We start from the raw sequence: 21,876 nt of genomic DNA, 5'->3' as shown, positions 1-21,876 counted from the left end.
ATTGCTATAATGTCTATATTTTATTTCAATTGTCTATTCATGGAATTCCTCACTGTCTGATTCTTTACTAAGTGGATTTTAACTTTCTACTTTTTTGGATTAATAGAGGATCTACCACACACAAGGTTCTTCTTTTAAAAGAAGAGTTGTCATGACCATTATGCCTTTCCCTAAAGCAGAAATCACCTGAAGTACTGTAACATATTTTTTTTTCCAGTGTTGAGCCTGTCACACCAGTCATTAAAATGTTGAAATACTGTCACACTGTTTAGAAAATAGCCACTGTCGTGAACCTCCTGACAGCTCCCGGTATACTAGTCATCTTGGTCTCTGCCTGGAGGTACCAGCCAGATCTCCCAGATATAGCAACTGAAAAATTTACATGTAACCTTATGGGGGTCTCCTTATGAAAGATCAGCCCTTGTCCTGCCCCTGTCATTAAATGTTTTGAAAATAGACCGTGTCATTTGAGACATATTTAATGTAAAGATTCTTCTCTGTTCTGTGGTAAGTACACAATAGATAAGTATGATGGAACGGACGAACTTGACAATATACCGAGTTTCTTTTTATTTTAACTCTTTAAATTGATTTTTTTTTGTAAAGATCTTATTCATTTTAGTCATGTTAGTATGATCTACCTGATACGAAAGCAATAATCATGATTTGCTAATTCTATTAGTTTTTCCTGAGAGAGGAAAAGTAATTAGAGAACATAGAGATAATAAAGAGAATATGACTAAAGGTCATATTCAATACAGGCAGTCACTGCTCATTGTGTGACTTTAGTTAACACCCATACTTCACTCCCCAGTTACTGCTTATGTTGCTTATTGACTTTTGCAGTGGAGTAAGCAAGGCAGCACCCACTCGCTGAGGACAGGGATTGTGCTTATCTTCTCTATCATTGTACACCTTGCACTTAGCAGGTTTTCAAGAGTATTGCTAAATGAGAGAGTGAATGAGACAGATGCAGGCTAGGCACAACAACTATTTTTATTTTTATTTTTTGAAACACAGTCTCGCTCTGCCGCCCACGCTGGATTGCAATGGTGCAATCTTGACTCACCACAACCTCCACCTCCCAAGTTGAAGTTATTCTCCTGCCTCAGACTCCCAAGTAGCTGGGATTACAGGCGTGCACTACCATGCATGGCTAATTTTTGTATTGTTAGTAGATACGGGCTTTCACCATGTTGGCCAGGCTGGTCTCAAATTCCTGACCCCAAATGATACTCCCGCCTCAGCCTCCCAAAGGGCTGGGATTACAGGTGTGAGCCACTGTGTCCTGCCCAGCAATTCTTAAAGAAAGGAGAGCCCCGAGAAAATATTTGGGAAGCCCTCCTATTAGGAAAAATAAAACATAATTGCATATATAGCATGATTTTAAAACAATGTGCCAAAAATAGAAACAGATATAGAATTTAAGTATGCCACAATAATGCCATTTTTTTTCTAGTCCTTTAAAAATCTTCTTCCAATTTTTGGTGTAATGAACAGCATACATTGCTTTTATGATTAAGTAAACTAACATTGAGAACCTAAGTAAAACAGAAATGACTCAGTTGTCTTCTATAACAACCACTCATATCAGACTTTTGTTATTATTTTCCTCTCAGTGTTTTAGTAGAAAGGAGGGAAGATATTAAGGAAAAATGGGGAATGAGAAACGGAAAAGGAGCAAAGAATGTGTGAATGACATTTAAGATGTACTCTTCAAATCCTCACCCCCACCCATGTGGGGGAGGGGGAGTTTAATGTTTACATGCAGAAATAGCTATTCTTGAAAAGAATAATCAATTGAATGATTTTGAATGTTTGCTTACTATAGAATAATATATAAAATATAATAGACTATAACTCAGCAATTAAAAGGGAAACATGGATGAATCTCAAAAGCATCATGCTAAATGAAAGAAGCCAGATTAAGAAAGCTGCTTCCTGTATAATTCCATGTTCATGACATTCTTGAAAAGTTGAAACCCTAAGAACAGAAATCAGATCAGTGATTGTTAGAGAGCGGTTGGGGAGAGTGGTTTAATTACAAAGGTGAGGAGGCAATTTTGAGGGTGATGGAAATATTCTGTATCTTGATTGTAGTGGTTGTCACATTCATCATATATCATACACACACTCACCTTAAAATGGTAGATTTTACTGTATGTAAAATATCCCTCAATAAACAAGAAAAAAATCTGTAAATAAATGAATGTACCTACTGCAAAATGTTAAGAGTGGCATTCTGTAGATGGGAATAGTACTTGTTCATTTTTATATCTTCTTTCAGTATTCTGTATAACTTTTTAAATAAATAAAAATTAATAAAAGTTTTTTGAGGGAAACAAATAAAAAAAAACTTCCCTGGACAGCAAGTTTCTAAATATTAAAAAATTACCTTTTATTACTAAAGCAATTCGTGATCATTACAGAGAAAAACATGTAGGCAAAGGAAAAAAAAAGTCCCATTATTTTACCTGTCAAGAAATAGTTAATGGTAACTTGTTGGGGTGTCTAGACCCTTTTACTTGGGTTTATGAACATACATACGTACACTAACAAAGTAAAACCACATCATAAATGCTTCTTTGCAATCTCTTTTCATTTGCTTATCAGTATATAATAAACATTTGTCTATGTTGATAAATACAATTTTATATAATTTAAATCACCATATACTGTTAAATATACATATATATAATATAAATACTACTATATAGACAGGCATAAATATTATTTAACCAATCCCTGACTGTTGGTCATATAACAATTGTTAATTGTTAATTTGTTAATTACAATAATTTTAAACTCTTTAATTTCTAATTTTTCAATATTATATGCAATAAACATGCTTGTAGCAAAATCTCTGCAAAAATATCTATTTTCATGAAATAAATTTCCACAGGTGGAATTCCCAGGTCAAATCATTCATTTTTATGATTTTTGATAAGCTATTTTCCCTTTAGAGGAGCTAATAAGTTATAGTCTTACTAGCTATATATGGTTTTGCTTCCCTTCACTCTCACCAACAATTATTTCTTTTTAAGCAATATTTACCAAGGTACCCAAAAATAATTTGCCAAAAACACATGCTTTAATTACTAGTTAAGTTAAACCTATTTCTGTATGATTCTGGCTATTTGCATATTTTTTTGAGAATTACTTGCTTGTGAAAAACTATTTTTAAGATTTCTGGCCACTTATCCATCTACAACAACATATTGGTTGTCACTTTTTTGAAAGTAAAACATTGGAATTGGGATATGGAGAGAAGTAGGACAAGGTCTGTGAACATCTAAGGAAGTTCAGTTTACCAGCGGGATGGCCAAAAATTCCCTTCTTGAGTGCTACCTCCAATTAACTGGGAAAGAACAGCTGTCTAGGGAGGGATTGTGAGGCCAGGTTCAGGATCATTGCAAAAGTGGTTCTATGAGTGATGCTTCCACAAGCAGAAGAAAGGGATGTGGGAATCCACATTTTCTTTGTCTTTTTGTTGTTGTTGTTGTTGTTGTTGTTAATGTGCTAATCCTCCTTTAGTGGGATAGTCAAAATTACCTCAAAAATTCCTTCTGTAAAGGTAAGTACAATAACTATTTGACTGTTTAATGTTCATGAAACCTAGTGTTTTAGATCTAAGTCAAAAAGAATATGCTAGAATGGCCAGTTGTGTCTCTTCTGAGTATATTTGGTAATATGTTTTGACCCCTTTTATAATCAATATAGAACATGAATTTGTCTATAGCTGATGGCCTGTAATGAAGCAACAGGGTATAATCATACACTATTTTTGGCTAGAGTTGATTACTCACCCACAGCCCTGAAGGAATAGAGCCCAATATGTGATTTAGCTCCCTCTTCCATTGTCTGCCTGCAATGGTTTGACCTGAGGTAGAAACACCTGTTCAATGTTGTCAAATTTGGTCCCTGGCACCATCTGTCACTGGCCATCTTAGAGCTCTTCATTTAGAAATAAAGACACTTAATTTCAGAAATTATCTGTTTTTGGATTTCCAGTGAAGTTGGCAAAAAAAAAAAAAAAAAAAAAAAGACAATGCCTAAACCAAACCAAATGAGAAGTGTTCCTCTGCATTGTTAACTACATTTTGAACATACTGAGGTTGGGGTTGTCTAAAATGTTTAGAAAAAATATGCTACTCTGGAAGGATTGTATTTTTAAAAATACATTCAAAGACAAGCCTGCATAAAAGGGGTGAAGCCTACTGTCTCTGGGATATCTGCTTCAGCTGGTGGAAGATTGTCCCTTGGCACACGCAAAAGTATTTAGTCCTGCTCACTACCTCTTATGGTTTGAGATAGCTTAAGATATAGAATGATGACTACATGGAGGTCTAATTCCTGAAAAATGGGGTCAAGTCTTAGGCCAAGATTTCCTGACGTTGAACTTCAACTATCCCTGACTTCTCTCTCTCAAATATCTATATGTGATAGGCTGGGGGGTCCTTTGCCATGCTCAACCACGTAACCACCTTGCTCAGGGTTTAGAAACTATGAGCCTTTTGACGGAAACTGTGTACAAAAAAGGAGCAGACAGTCAGAGAAAATGTAGATGAGGGTGGGTGAAAGAGGGAATACTGTGCACAGACTCCAGGTTCCACTGTACTCCTTTTACTTGAACTGGGTAAGATTTTCCTCCCTTTCTTTGACAAGGCTTCTGTTACTTGAAAATATATCAATCATAACCAAGAGAGGTAATAAATCATTATGGAAAACAATTCAGAAATTTGGTTCCAACCTTGACACTAAATAGCTATGTGACAACTTATATAAATTTTCTATGCCTTGGTTTCATCATCCACAGAATGCAAAGATTGAATTATATTGTTCCCAAAGATCCTTTCTGCTCTAAATGCAAAACCATGTCGTCTAACCCAATGATTTTGTTAAATGTTTATAAAGACACACTAACTGCATTTTAAAATATAGGGCCATATATGAAATCTACTTTTAAACTATTGGTGAGGAATATATTCTCCCCCAAACTCACCAAAATTTCTATTGTTAAAAAAACCTTAAAATAGTGTTATGATGTGGTTTATGAGAATATATAGTATGAATATTTTAATTTTGCATTTAACTTCTTTTAGCCACAATATAAAGAAAACTGAAATATTTAGAATCTACACATTAAAATTCTTCTGAGTAAATAAACTATTCCTTTCTTCCTTTTCAGCTCTAACTTAATATTATACTAGAAAATGCTAATTTTATTTTTCAAAACTATTTCACAGTATTTATAGCCTAAAATATGCTGCTGCATGTATATGACAATTGCATAATCATATAGGGTTAAATGAACACTGTTTACACAGCTTTCAACATTCTGTTTATAGTGCGAATATTTCTACCCTAAAAGTTCTTCAAAAAGTATTTTATTCCCAGGAGAGAAGTTAAATATTACATAAATTTATTAACATTTTTATTCAAAATGTCCATTACTGATAATTACTAATCCTTCCATAGTTAATTATTTTTCCTTAAAAATATACATATATATTTCAAATTACATTTTCAATGAATATAGGTATCATTAAACAAACCTCCTTTACATATGCCTCCACCCTCTCTTATTTAGCTCAAAGAAACACTAAGTGCTTAACTCAATGTAATCCTTGTCCAGGTTTTCATAGGTGCTAACATCCCAACATGAGCAACATAGGCACCTGATATAGGGTGCTAGACTAGCAACTGAGAAATAGTCCATAGTCATCCTGTGACACTTTTCAGTTTCTATACACAAGGTCAGTCAACTCCCATCAAGCTACATTATAGCTCCATCACCAACAATAACAAAGAATGCATCATTGGAAGTATTTGTATGCCCACAGTGCACCAAGTGAAAGTGTATTTTGTTTTTCTCCCCAGCAAGTAGAAAGGATTTGGTAGGTAACTTCAGTAGCACTAGATTGTGACTGGCTTGAAGCAGAAACTTTATAGCTTCATGTTTTCTACCCAATGCCTCATAGAGTGCCTAGCACAAAATAATATTTCTATTGTTGTCGAGTTGATGAATAAATTATGATATGTATCCAGTAACGAATGAATGAAAAAAATAATGTATATGGTACAAGTGTATTACATGAATGCTATTTTGCTTGACTGCTAACACCTACTGGCAAGAAAACTTATACAACATATTTTGTTGTGGCATCTGATCTAACTATATATAATATATAGTTAGATATATATAGTTAGATATATAGTTAGATATATATATAATTACATATATAGTTAGAACTATATATACATATTATACTAGAAAATGCTAATTTTACTTTTCAAAACTATTTCACAGTATGTATAGCCTCTCTCTCTCTTTCATATATATATATAGTTAGAATGTGAAGGTAAGTATTAAGCCAGCTTGTTCTTGAAATTTGATACACAATACATTTAATTAAATGTGCTATGCTCTCTCTTTATCCTTCTGTAAAAATATATAATTAAAAATAGGTTTATTTTATTTTGATTTTTGTTTTGTTTTGTTATCTAAGAGTAGAGATGAAGAAAGTGGCGGAGACTAGCCCAATGAAGTTTGAATGCGTAATTTTATCTTGCAGACATATTTTTATAAATAAAATATTTTTGGCCAACTGCAAGGTGGCTGATTCCATATTTCTTGCAGGGCACCATACTAACACATTCTTTTGATGTATAGTATATAAACCTATAGGTCCTATGAATTGCCAAATAATCAGCTCTGAAATAAACAGTACTAGCAATATATGGGCAGGACATGGCAGTAACATTTTGTTATTCAAGGAAAATTAATGCCAGGAAAGTAAGAGAGAAAGGACACTTTTCACTTTTCTTTTTATATATATATATATTTTTGAGACAAAGTCTCGCTCTGTTGCACAGGCTGGAGTGCAGTGGCACAATCTTGGCTTACTGCAGCCTCCGCCTCCCGGGTTCAAACAATTCTCCTGCCTCAGCCTTCCAAGCAGCTGGAACTACAGGTGCGCCACCACTCCCGGCTAATTTTTTATTTTTAGTAGACACGTGGTTTTACCATGTTAGCCAGGATGGTCTTGATCTCCTGACCTCATGATCCGCTTGCCTCGGCCTCCAAAAGTGCTGGGATTACAGGTGTGAGCCACCGTGCCCGACCCACTTTTCTGATTCCTACTACCCAACTTCTCTTCTTATTAACCTCTATTGTTGCTTTTAACCAAAACATATTTTCTCGTCCAGAAGGAGGATGCTGCTATTGTCATTTGGGCAGTCTACTTATTCACAGTGTCTAGCAAGGGAATAGTAGTTGAATTCCACTGGTAGGATTTCATCCATTCACAGATGCTCCTAAATTGTCTACTCATCCTTTTGAGCCACTAAAATGTTATCTTGATCTTTTTACTTTTGCTGGTCAGAATATATGGCATCCTGAACTACCACCTGGATATCAAGAACCAAAGGAAAAAGCTTGTATTTTTTTTCTCCTATCATTTAGCTTCTTCAAAACATTGGTCCAGCATGAGGAATGTTCACCTGGCCTCTATTGCTAGAAAAGCTTTCTGAATCTTCGTGTAGATAAGAAGAGTGAATACGTAAAAAAAAACAAGACCTTAGTTTTACGGAAACATTTAAGTCTCACTGTTACGGACTGAATTGTGTTCCCTCAAAATGCATATGTTGAAGTCCTAACCTCTAGTATATTTCGGAACATGACTGTATTTGGAAATAGGACCTTTACAGAAGTAATTAAGGTTAAATGAGGTCGAATGGGTGGGCCCCAACGCAATATGACTCAGGTACTCAGAAGCAAAAGAAGAGACAACAGAGATGCGTTGGCACAGAATCAAAAGGCCATACGAGGACACACTGAGCCTAGGAGAAAGACCTTAGGAGAAACCAAACCTATCAGCCTTTGATCTTGGACTTGACTCCAAACTGTGAGGAAATAATTTTTTCGTAGTTTAAGTCGCCCAGTCTATGGTATTTTGCTATAGCAGCCCTAGAAACTAATAAACCCACATAAGGCAAATATCTGCCAAACTATACAAAGATTTGGAAACATTATTGTGGTTACAATCTAGGTCTTTGAGTCAACTTTAGGTCGAATTATCAAGTACTTAACTGTGTATCGCCTATGTGCCAGGCACTATCTCTTATTTGTTGATTTTTACTTAGATCATTTGATATAAGCTATTATAGTTCTCTTTATCCAGTCACTGAAATTGTGCTTCATGAAGGTTAAGGAAATGGCCCAGGGTCAGAGCTAATAAGTGGTAATGGCAGGAATCAAACTTGAGTTTTCCGAATTCAAGTCTGGTAATCTTTTCACTAAAGTTATGTCTTTCCTTTTAATTATACATCCATCCTTTACAAATAGACTGGCTAAAGGGTGAATTTATAAAGCACATCAGATGCTTCTTACTGTGACCTGCTTTCTAAGAAGACACTGAAATCAATACTGTGAGAGTTATACGTCTGTTTATTTACATTGTTAAAAAAAAAAAAAAAAAGACCTGGATTTTTGCAAAGCCCTGTCATGGGGATTAATGTGTATAGAAACAATAGATTGGGACATTTTAGATTAAAATTTCATAAATATAATAACATAAAAATAAACTTAAAAAACATGAACCTGATATCTCATAGTACATTCTTATTTATTCAAATTAAATAGGTCTGGCATATGTGAAAAATAAAAATATTGGACACATAATATATAATCACTTCTAAAGCAGATATTTTTACTTCTGAAGCTCAAATATTATGTTATCCTTTCTTTTACAGATTGTTTTTCTATTAATAGATTTGCCATCTGGCCCTTTACTTATGTATTGTGTTGTAAGAATGTCACTAAAAACGCTTGTAAGATTCCATTATATTTCAGAAATATACTCATTTTCCTTTGTTAGTTAAAAAAAAAAAGACTATTATGATTAAGGAAAATTCACTGTAATCAGACTGAGTATATCCAAGGCATAATCACATCATTCTTCTTCGAATTCACTGAACACCTTTAATTGGGATTTCAAATTGCTTTACTTGATGTATCTAAATTTATTTAAATAATTCTAGCAAGATTAATAAGAAGCAATGACCTCCTGCTTTTGTAAAGGAAAAAAAGAAACTTGAAGTTATTTAGAAAGTTAGGGCTGCTGCAGAGTTCTGAATATAATCTTCAGCTTTCATCATAATTCAGGAAGGAGGAAGGAAGGAAGGAAGGAAGGAAGGAAGGAAGGAAGGAAGGAAGGAAGGAAGGAAGGGAGGGAGGGAGGGAGGGAGGGAGGGAGGGAGAGAGGGAGGGAGGGAGGAAGGGACAAAGGGAGGGAGGGAAGAAGGGAGGAAAGAGTGGGGGTAAGGGAGGAAGGAAGGGAGCATTTCCTGTTTCATAAGATATACTGATTCCACCTTAAACTAATTTTCCATTGTGGCCTCATAATAACACTGTGAAATTATTCTTATTTTACAAATGAAGCAACCATGATGTAAGGATCACAAGATCAAGACCACATAGATAATAGATTTCAGACTGGAAATGAATGGACAGAAATGTATCTTCATATGGTATTTTCCTGTACTTTTCCCCCAATAAGTCACATTGCTTCCAAATAATGAAAAATAACAATGCAACTTTATAGATTTCTTTTTAAAATTCATATAATGATATTTGGCAATTTTTGCAATGGTTGTGGCGTGGAAGAAGTCCAATCTTAAAAAAAAAAAAATCCATGTTCTAGATTGAGTATATTATTCCAGAGTGGGGACCAGAAAGTATTTTCCTAATTTCTTTTATTTTCAGAAAGAAGTATCCAAGGAACTGAAAACACAGTGGCACAGGGTCTTTCCCCTGTTAAGGTGGTTTATGAACTGAAAAGAATAAAGAGCATTCATCTTTAATAAGTTTCCTAACATGATTCCACTCCTCACAGCCAATATTGGGGTGAAAACATACAAACCTTATTAGTAAATATATTGTTAATATTATCAACTGCATGCACTTTTTTTTCATCTGTAGACTTGCTGCTGCTTTTGAACCAAACAAATTATATTCAAAAGGAACAGAAAATAATATTAGCACTATATGTTAGAAATTAAGTCATAAAGACAGTAAGTTTCTGATTTACCAACTTACTATTTATTTTTAGTGCTTATGTATGTAATTGTATGAGACAGAGAGGAAGAGATGGGGGTGAGGAGATAAAAAATGACCCCATATAGTGACATCCATGAACCTCTGGGATTATAGATTTTTTTTCATTGAATAAGCAAGACCAAATAAAAAGTATAGAGTTCTTCATCATTTAGTCTGTGAAAATTTACTATATTTAAATTTTTTATTAAGCTACCAATATTCTTAACTAAGAGTATATATAATAAAGACATAATAAATGGGAGAGAAACTCATAGAGAATAACTAATAAGAATAAAATATCTCTAAAGGTAATAAAATACCAGAAATTAGCTATTGGTTAGGTTTAGTGACATACATAATTTTCTGATTTGTCAATGTGTATAAGAATCAACATGTAATACTTCTATTTTTACTGCCTTCAAAATTGTCTTTATAACTGAAATACTAAACTGAGCTTCCAATTTTCTTATATATAAAAGAAAAAAATGGTGACTAAATGTATATTTGATGTTCAATGTCTTTGCAATTTATAGCATTATGAATCATCCTATGAAGATAAAGAAAACAATAAAGTCAGCTTTTGGCAGTATTTGCTTTAAATAAATGTTTATAGATAATTCTTCTTCAAGGCTGGTGGGTATAAAAGGAATGTATGAGGAAAAAAATCAAATGAATATTATCATTAAAGGCATATGTCAAATCACTTTTGAAATTTTATCATAAAAACTTCAAATCTTACACTGTTTGCAAGTTCCATACGATATTATAAGCTACTAGTAGTATGTTGTGAGTTTGTCTAATTGTTTTTCTTTTGTTTGGCCTGCCAGCAACATTAGCAGATGAAAAAACACTGGACTAAAAATAAGGGTCTTGTCCTGAACCAGCCATTAGGAGAGACACGCAGGGCATGACACTGGAAAGCTCTGAAGTTCATTCATAAAAATGGATGACATTTGCCCTGCCAAACACACAAACTGACTAGCAGATCCAAAGGAGGTAATATGTTACCTTTAGATTTTCAGAAGCTACATAACATGCAAGTTATTTTTTCCTCCTTATTTTATTATTAATCAATGTATTTATGTTGGTGGTTATGATAAAGAAGAGGAAGGGGGAAACAAGATTGAGAATTGAGGGTATGTGATTTCTTTGCATTTGTCTAAGTTGGGGAGAAGTGTGTCAGGGAAGCTGAAAAAAACAGTTATCCTAAAAAAAAAGTTTCTTGATATAAAAATAACAAAATTGCATGAGTTTATTTTCTAAAGTCAATATTCATATAACTTTAAGCTGCTCTTCTGTTGTCATTCATATATTACCAGGCTTAGTTTTTCATTGTTTGTTAGATTGGAAGAACCATGAGTCCTAAGGTCTTCCAGTTCTTCTGTAATTTTTTTTAAACCACATTATTTTCTTTTTACACTTTTATAATTTATTGCTTGTCTTTTAAAGATAGGATAATGGGCTAGGTGTAGTGGCTCATGCCTGTGATCCCAGGACTTTGGTAGGCCAAGGCAGGTGGATTACCTGAGGTCAGGAGTTTGAGACCTGCCTGGCCAACATGGTAAAACCTTGTCTCTACTAAAAATACAAAAATTAGCTGGACATGGTGGTGTGAGCCTGTAATCCCAGCTACTCAGGAGGCTGAGGTAGGAGAATCACTTGAACCCGGGAGGCGGAGGTTACTGTGAGTTGAGATTGTGCCATTCCACTCCAGACTGGGCCGTCTCAAAGAAAGAAAAAAAATAAGATAAATGGTTTATTAAATTTTCCTTAAAAATCAGGGAAATAACTTTGTTACTTTATTATTCATTTTTCTTCATTAAAAAAGAAGTGATCTACTTCACAGAGATGTAATTTCTCAACCCCTCTTGAAATTAACGTATTTAATTGTATAATTATATAGGATGCGGGCAGACACAAACAGCTAAGGGATATTTTCACTCCTAGGCATGCTCAAGGATTCATATATATGCCCACGAATTATTGCCAGCTTCTTTTATCAGGGAGCAAATCGGATGCCTAGTTCAAGTACAGAATTCAATTAAGAACAGAAAGAATTTCACTAATTAGAAAGTTTTATGTTGGCAAAGAAGGGTCAGAGTGCATATCACTTGTCCGTATAGTTTATAGATTACCAGTTGCCTTTGCAATCCTGTCAGGCAGAAATTGATAAAATCTTTTAACAGTACAAACCCATCAGAGGTCAAAGTTAGAGATTCCACTTCCCTAGTCCAGAAAGGCATCCCTATTCCATCTGGGATGAATAAATAAGTTACCCACATGTATATTGTCATTCAAATGCTAGATATTATTTAAAGAGATAAGACAACAAAAGTCCATTCTGACTCTAACTTACCTTTTGAACAAGACATTCACTGTTAAACCCACATGCTACATTTCTCATCACAGGCATCTAACGGTTTAGAGTTCCGAGTATTATTTCAATGGACTGTATCCCAGGTGACTTAGGCATCTACCACAAGTCCCTCCGCACCCTCAATCCCCCACCTCCTTTCCATTGCTTTGATACTGTATTAAGACAGGATGCTAGGAAGAGAACACACCCAGTTTAACGTCTGAATGCACAGAAATGATGAAAACAGATACTTAGATGTACAGCTCTCAAGTATTCCCAATGTGATGAACAACATTAGAGAGATATTGAGCAAACAAGACACAGAACAGAAATAGGTGTGAAAAGCTGAAAGAGAAAAAAATCAGCACAACTGATCTTACGGTGCACAGCTTGTTTCCATGTGGGTTTATCATAATGGCAAGTATGTCTCTCTTCTTTCATAAAAAATAGTTTTCTCTATAAAAATGTCTATCCCACATGAACATATCTAAACCTGATTAAAACAGTAATATTTAAGCAAAAATGATGTTAAACCAGCATATCTACCCTTCATATGCATTTGTAGAATCTTTACAAGTTACTGTGCACATCAAGTGGGAGTAAATAATTACTATACTTTGTTTTCTCTTTTAATTGAATACATTTTGCTTGTGTTGTGATAACAGGTTTATTTGAAAGTGAAAGCAATTTGTTATAGAACAGCAGCTTTTATAAATGGAAACTTCTACAACAGAACATTGTGAGGTGTTTAAATATTAACCAGACATATTACTCACCCTTTACACTAAATTTGAGAAACTTAATACAAATTAAGTACATATTTTATTGCTAGATCTTGCTTACCAGTGCTAAGAAATCCACCATGTTCAATTCTAATTAAAAATGAAATTGAACTGCAATTCCCTGGAAACAAGGGCTGATCAGACTCAATAAGCTTTACTTAATTTATTTCAGAAACAAAATAATTGAATTGCTCATAGACAAAGACAAAATAAATGCTTACATTGTTAAAGAAGTATATGCCTCTGAATCTTTTGTAATTTTGTTATATTTTCAAACGTTCACAGCTGATTGCATGTTTCATATTTATGTCTCAAAATATTCAAGGGTATAAGAATATTCTGGACACCTTTGTTTTTATTATTCTCAATTTCTATACATATACCTACTAGGACTGCACCATATATAACATACATTAACATTTAAAAATTTAAACAGGTATAGAACTACTATTAAATTTCATTATAACTTATTTTTCTAATTGAACTAGTACTTTTAAAAAGGACATTCCCAAAGACTTGACTTATTTAATTGTAACAACTACTACAGGGGATTTTTAAGATGACTCTTTATTTTTCTTATTTGTATATATATTTTTAAATTTAATAAATTGTCATCCTGGGAGGGGTTGTGATTTTTCTATGGTTATGGATCTCTTAATAGTGACAATAGAATACTGGTTTTAAACAAATTTTAAAATGGAAAAATAACCTTCACAGGAATTAAGAGTATACTATTGGGCAAAAAGCGAGCAAATCTTCTTGTCTTTGCATTTCCAATTCTCGTATATGAGGATTCAGACTGAGATCACAGTGGGCCTACCACAAGTCTGAGAAATCTGTAGGTTCCATATGGAATGGCTTCATTTTCAGAAAGAAATATTCCTTGGATACAAAGTTGGATTAAGGAGTGATGATTCTAGAATAGTCCTATATAGTATCTCTAAGAAGCTCTAGAGTTACAGGTTGGAGTACAGTGGCACGATCTTGGTTCACTGCAACCTCCTCCTCACGGGTTTAAGCGATTCTCCTGCCTCAGTCTCCCGAGTAGCTAGGACTAGAGGCATGTGCCACCACACACGGATTTTTTTTTTTTTTTTTTTTTTTTTTTTTAAATAAAGACGGGGTTTCACCATGCTGGCCAAGATGGTCTGGATCTCCTGACCTCATGATCCGCCTGCCTCGTGATCCGCCCGCCTTGGCCTCCCAAAGTGCTGGTATTACAGGCGTGAGCCACAGGGTCTGGCCGCTCTTTACTTTTATATAAGAACACAGACTGAGATCATTGGAGGTGCCTGGAGACAAAATGAGTAAGGATTCTTTTTCAGAAAATAAGAGTTTGTGTGGGAGGAATGTCCACCTGTCAAGGAATTTGTAGAAGTCACCTTGGCACTCGGTAGTAGTTTTATCTAGGTACATTTTTCTAATGGCATCTGCCTTATATAGGTAAAATAAATAAGATAAATGAGAAATATACAATAATACTTTGAAAAAGGAATACGTAAAATAGCATTATTTTCATCATTAATGTAGCAATGTACTTTTTACCAAAGGATGTCAAAAATGTTTAAGAAAATAAAAAAAGTGTGTCTAATAATGTTGGATGGGCACATAAAATCAGAAAATAGAAGAAAACCCCAAAACCATGAGGTAAATATTTTAATGAACATTGAGTAAGCTTGAAGAAAAATAAAAATTGAGTAAGCTTGAAAAAAAATTAAAGTAAAAAAATAATTTTTACACTAAAAGAAAATAGATAAATTATTGTATTGAAATCAAAGATGTTTGAATTGGAGAATTGGAGAAAGAGAATGAAACCCTAGCAACACATTTTTTATAAAAAAAGTCTTAAAACAAAATAAAGATTTGTGAAAATAAGCAAATGGACACCAGCAAATTAAAGACAGAGAAACAAATTCATATAAAAATCTTAAAAGCAATAAAGATTGAAAGTGTATATTATATAATGAATAAACATTAAAGAATAGATAAAGAATGTGCCATAAACCTGAAAGCACTAAACAAACCTAAAGGCAAAGTAAACATGTATTTGAAATTCAAGATAGAATTCACAAATAGCATTACATAAGAGATTTATGTATTTCAGAATTGGACAAATTCTGAAAGTCAACAATTGTAAGAACATACAGGAATTTAACAGTTTAATAATAAAGTTCAGTTAGAGAGAGAATTACATTCCTTGGAGAACACATACACACACATACACGAACACACACACCATATAAGCATTTTACAAAATATTCTATACATGTGGCCACAAGGAGAATCTTTTAAAAAGTATAATAACTAGAGTCTTATTGACCATATTATTTACCTATTTAACATATCCAATCAGAAATTAATAAAATAATGAAGAAAATTAATTGATTCTCAAATAACTTTGTAGCACAGAGTAAATCAAAAGCATCTAGAATGCAATGAAAAGTGAAATATGTAACAATGAAACTTTTGGAATACAGTGGAACCTATGTTTATAGTTTAGTTCATGTATAGTTTACACAGGAACTTAATTCTCATTTTAAGAAATTAGAAAAACCAGTTCAAATTTAAGTATGATAAATGAATTATTTAATATAAAAGCAGAAAATAAAGTAGAAAATAAAAGAGAAAAGCATATAATTTCAAAATTTGTGAGTCTAAACAGTATTTGCAAATTATATTTGCAGCATTAAGAATTGAACAAATTCATCACAACTGACAGCTAGTTGAAGGTTGCAGCTTCTGGATAAACTAAATATTTCCAAAGTAGTTTGACCATGTCCCTAGACTCAAATCAGACAAAATATCCAGCTGCATCTGGTCTGGCAGCTGCCGAGCACACCCTGCAAGTTGAAATGAGCATTGGCTTCATGGGGAAACAAAAGAGGAGACTGCCACAGGAAAGGCCTTTAATAACGCCAGCAACGGGCAGAAACAACGCCAAATTAATATAGAAATGAGTACAGGCATGTGTCATTTTGTCTCAGTTATAAAAACCAAATCTGCAAAGAAGAGAGTCCTGCCAGACTTGCATAGAGGGTTTCAATTATTGAATATTTAGGTTATAAGCTTGTGGACATACATACATAGCTGTAACTTCTCCAGATAGAAGATAATGGAAAAGAAAGAAAGGTCAGTACGTTCCTTATGTGGATAGTTGAAAAGAAGGAGAGTATCCACTAATAAATTCATTTACACATATCCAAAAGCTCATGACTCCTGATTATGATGGACACTGATGTGAAATAAACTAGACAGATAACTCGCATGGAGTGGTATTTCTCTTCCCTTTCTCTTTTCTCTTGTCTGGAACAAATAATGATACTTTTTCATTCTTGAATTCACAATGATTAATTTGTCTTGAAATTATCAAAATTAAATAAGACTAAGAAAATCACCATTTGGATTGGGTTGTATAGGTCTTTTACCTTTCTCTCATTTTCATGTGGAAAAAAAAGGCCTATTTTATGAAACTATCCACTCCCTTCACATTACTAACATAATTTTACAAGGATTTCAGGCACAAAATGAAAAGTCCCGTGTTAAACCACAGGCTGCTGTCCACTGCTGTCCTATTGGCTTCGTAACTAACATCTAGAAAGGACTCTAGTAAAGTAAGGCAATTGATAAATTGTGAAATCAAATGGATGAAAAGTCACATCATTTCAGATTTGTAAATTTTTTTCACAGAAACTGCTGTAAAATGTATTTCTAATCTGTGAAAAATACGAGAATCATTGTTATTATCTAGTTTCTCTGGTAGTATGCTCCCTAAGGACAATGGAAATGAGAATGGAGGCCAAACCAACAATTCTGCAAGTAACACTATGTGGGGTAGTTTAAGAGAAATATGATAACTGAATTCTTATACAAAATCTTGAAACTAATAATATATAATCATGAGGTTATCTAATATAAAGACTCATGCCAGATGTAGCTATTCATTTTAGGAATAAGAAAGTACAAAATCAGATTAAGATCAGAAATATGGGAAATTTTTTTTGGTGGCACACTCCTTGTTAAAACTATGCAAATCTCAAAAACTTCTTAAAGTATGAAGCTACTAGTGTCAGTAGTCTTAAAAATTATATGATTTTTATACAATTTAATTATTGGTAATTCCTAAGGTTTTATCCTTGGAAATGACCACCATTTGTTGAATATCTGTCTATATCCTGACACATACTTTACAGTTGAATCTACAAAACAACGGTAAAAGACAGGTGTTATCAATTCTCTTTTGCCAATGGTTTCTGGGGCCAAAAATTTAAGTAACTTGTCTAATCAATCAGCATAAAGTAGTAGGGCTGAAAACAAACAAACAAAACTACCTCTGTTTTCAAATCTCATGTCTTTTCAGTCATGTCATGTGTATGTTATGTGTATGTTAAATGTATTTCCCCAAAATTATTTTCACCTAAAGCCATATCTACAGATCATTCTTTGTACCTGTCACTGTCTTTTATTATCAATGTTTATTGCTTTAAATATTTCCTTTCAAGTGATCATTGAAACATTAATCTTCTCTTTCTCTTGATCTCCTTTAATTTTCTTATATCCTTTCAATCCTTAACTCTACTCACAAATCTTTATGAAAAAAAATATATACACACACATACACACACATATATATACACATACATGTTTAGACAGGTGGATATACACACGCAGATACATTTACATTCGTGACTGCATTTAAATTGAGTAAGTACCAGACTTATTGCCCCAGTACTTATAAAATATCTCTGTACTACATACTATTTTTATCATACAGAACTATACTAGAAAATAGCATTTTCTAACACACATTATTATTTTAGAAAATCTCATGTTAAAGTAGAAGGTATTTTAAGTAATACAGCATATTTAATATATTTTAAAATCTATCTTTACCTTTCTACAATGTCTGTTCTATGAATTTAGCCTACATATGGAGATGAATGAATGTACTATTTGCATTTCCTCAAAGAAAGCATATATAAACTACTCCATATTTCAAATGGTATGAAAAGTTTATCGAAAAAGTTTACTAGGGTGTCAGATGAATCATAATTATTATTGTAAAATACCTTAAGCCCCAACTGGACTATCATTAATTAGGGTGGACAAATAATAATGATCTAAAAGTGAATCCATTGAAATACATATGTCAGTGAGACAAATGTTTGCCTTTGATTTATTCTTACTCATCATTCACCCTAAAAATGCATTAATTTTCATCCTCTTTCTGTAAGTATTACTTAATTCCTATGGAATTATATAGTCCAAACTGTAATGCTTTGACTATTGTAATAACTTAGGCTCAGCAGAAAGATTCTTAACAGAGAATTATACCTTGGATAACTCAGAGTACTACATAATTACTCACATTTAAACATGAGAAATTATTTCTTTCTCCTCTTACCTTAAGATTAATTACTGTTTTCTGCATCACCATGATCAAATTCATTCTACGCTTTATCTTCTTAAACTAAATTAAACCATCCCTCATGCCTCTGGTTAACAGCTGGCCAGTTACAAGAGCAGATTTAATTAGTTAACGGTGTCCCCAACTGGAAGGGCAACTGAGTTTATCATATATGCATATCTCTTTTGTGTTTTGTCTCCCTCTGGGTTCCAAGCAAACAGCTTCATATCCTCAGACTGTGGAAGCATCAAAATTATTGAGTAATCCACAATGAATATCAACTGTTACTGGTGTTACAGTTTAGAGATAGATCCAATTCTTCACTTAACAAAAAGGGAGGATTATTTTGGTCCAGTAGAATTTCATCATTCACATTCTTTCTGGTATACATCAGTAGTTACCAATCCTGCCAAAATTCTGTATTTCCATAATTATTTTCTTTCTATTTCTCTTCTGCACCCATTCTCATTACATCAATGGACTAAATCACAGCTAATTGACTATGCTTTAGTATGAGTTTTCATATTCAGTGATTCAGAAATGTGTAATACAGAAATTGGAATTAACAATATTTTAAGAATGCAAAACAGAAAAGACAGCTGCATGCGTTTTTGTAGTATTTGTTTATTTATTTATTGTACTTCAAGTTCTGGGATAAATGTGCAGAAAGTGCAGGTTTATTACACAGGTATACATGTGCCATAGTGGTTTGCTGCACCTATCAACCCGTCATCTACATTAAGTATTTCTCCTGATGCTATCCCTGTCAGGGGGTTTGGGGACAAGGGGAGGGATAGCAAAATCTCTGGGACACAGCTAAAGCAGTGTTCAGAGGGAGATTTATAGCACTAAATGCCCACAGGAGAAAGCAGGAAAGATCTAAAATGAACACCCTAACATCACAATTAAAAGAACTAGAGAAGCAAAAGCAAACAAATTCAAAAACTAGCAGAGAACAAGACATAACTAAGATCAGAGCAGAACTGAAGGAGATAGAGACACGAAAAACCCTTCAAAAAAGCAACTAATCAGACCTGGTGCGGTGGCTCATGCCTGTAATTCCACCACTTTGGGAGACCGAGGCCGGTGGATCACCTGAGGTCGGGAGTTTGAGACCAGCATGACCAACATGGAGAAACCCCATCTCTATTAAAAATATAAAATTAGCTGGGTGTGGTGGCACATGCCTGTAATCCCAGGTACTCAGGAGGCTGAGGCAGAGGAATTGCTTGGACCAGGGAGGCAGAGGTTGTGGTGAGCTGAGATCGCGCCATTGCACTCTTGCCTGGGCAACAAGAGTGAAACTCTGTCTCAAAATGAAAATAAATAAACAAATAAATAAATAAATCCAGGAGCTGGTTTTTTGAAAAGATTAACAAAATAGACCACTAGCCAATCTAATAAAGAAGAAAAGAGAGAAGAATCAAATGCACACAAAAAAATATGATAAAGGGGAGATCACCACTGATCCCACAGAAATACAAACTACCATCAGAGAATACTATAAACACTTCTACGCAAATAAACTAGAAAATCTAGAAGAAATGGATAAATTCCTGGACACATACACCCTCCCAAGACTAAACCAGGAAGAAGCTGAATCCCTGAATACACCAATAACAAGTTCTGAAATTGAGGCAGTAATTAATAGCCTACAAATAAAAAAATGCCCAGGACCAGATGGATTCACAGCCAAATTCTATCAGAGGTACAAATAGGAGCTGGTACCATTCCTTCTGAAACTATTTCAAACAATAGAAAAAGATGGACTCCTCCCTAACTCATTTTATGAGGCCAACATCATCCTGATACCAAAACCTGGAAGAGACACAACAACTACAAAAAAGAGAATTTCAGGCCAGTATCCTTGATGAACATTGATGCAAAAATCCTCAATAAAATACTGGCAAACTGAATCCAGTAGCACATTAAAAAGCTTATCCACCATGATAAAGTCAGCTTCATACCTGGGATGCAAGGCTGGTTCAACATACGCAAATCAATAGATGTAATCCATCACATAAACAGAACCAATGACAAAAACCACATGATTATCTCAATAGATGCAGAAAAGACCTTTGATAAAATTCAACACCCCTTCATGCTAAAAACTCTCAATAAACTAGGTATTGATGGACCATATCTCAAAATAATAACAGCTATTTATGGCAAACCCACAGCCAATATCATAATGAATGGGCAAAAGCTGAAAGCATTCCCTTTGAAAATCAGCACAAGACCAGGAAGCCCTCTCTGACCACTCCTATTCAACATTGTATTGAAAGTTCTGGACAGGGCAATCAGGCAAGAGAGAGAAATAAAGGATATTCAAATAGGAAGAGAGGAAGTCAAATTATCTCTCTTTGGAGATAACATATTTAGAAAACCCCATGGTCTCAGCCCCAAAACTCCTTAAGCTGATAAGCAACTTCAGTAAAGTCTCAGGATACAAAATCAATGTGCAAAAATCACAAGCATTCCTATACACCAGTAACAGAGAAACAGAGAGCCAAATCATGAGCAAACTCCCATTCACAATTGCTACAAAGAGAATAAAATACCTAGGAATACAACTTACAAGGGATATGAAGGACCTCTTCAAGGAGAACTACAAACCACTGCTCAAGGAAATAAGAGAGGAAACAAATGAAAAAAAATTCCACGCTCATGGATAGGAAGAATCAATATCATGAAAATGTCCATACTGCCCAAAGTAATTTACAGATTCAATGCTATCCCTATCAAGTTACCATGGACTTTCTTCACAGAATTAAAAAAAAACCTGCTTTATATTTCATATGGAACCAAAATAATAACCCGTATAGCCAAGACAATTCTAAGGAAAAAGAACAAAGCTGGAGGCATCATGCTACCTGACTTCAGGCTACAGTAACCAAAACAGTGTGGTACTGGTACCAAAACAGATATATACACCAATGTACAGAACAGAGGCCTCAGAAACAACACTACATCTACAATCATTTGATCTTTCACAAACCTGTAGTATTTAAGTTGTTCCGCATTTTCTGTTAATGCTTACACTGGTGTCATTACTTTGACAGAATCTACATAAAACTTAGTTTCAAAATAAATATATAATGATGTATTTCATTTTACTTGCGTTTGAAAATGTTCTAATATATAGCCCCAAATGTAGTTTAAGGGAAATAGAAAGATTTAACCAAATAATAAAAATAAATAAAAGTGTGCACCTCATTAAGGTATAAGGTATTTC

The 21,876-nt window shown here is 33.9% G+C and overlaps 1 protein-coding gene across 6 annotated transcripts in view; it reads right to left on the bottom strand.

Annotated features, from left to right (window-relative positions):
- NAALADL2 (N-acetylated alpha-linked acidic dipeptidase like 2) overlaps nt 1-21,876 on the bottom strand; it is a 1,473,645-nt gene that overhangs the window by 510,411 nt on the left and 941,358 nt on the right. The gene's annotated exons all lie outside the window — the stretch shown is intronic.

This window comes from Macaca mulatta, chromosome 2 (assembly GCF_049350105.2).
Source record: "Macaca mulatta isolate MMU2019108-1 chromosome 2, T2T-MMU8v2.0, whole genome shotgun sequence".
Lineage (NCBI taxonomy): Eukaryota > Metazoa > Chordata > Mammalia > Primates > Cercopithecidae > Macaca > Macaca mulatta.
This window is presented reverse-complemented; position numbering and strand designations above follow the sequence as displayed.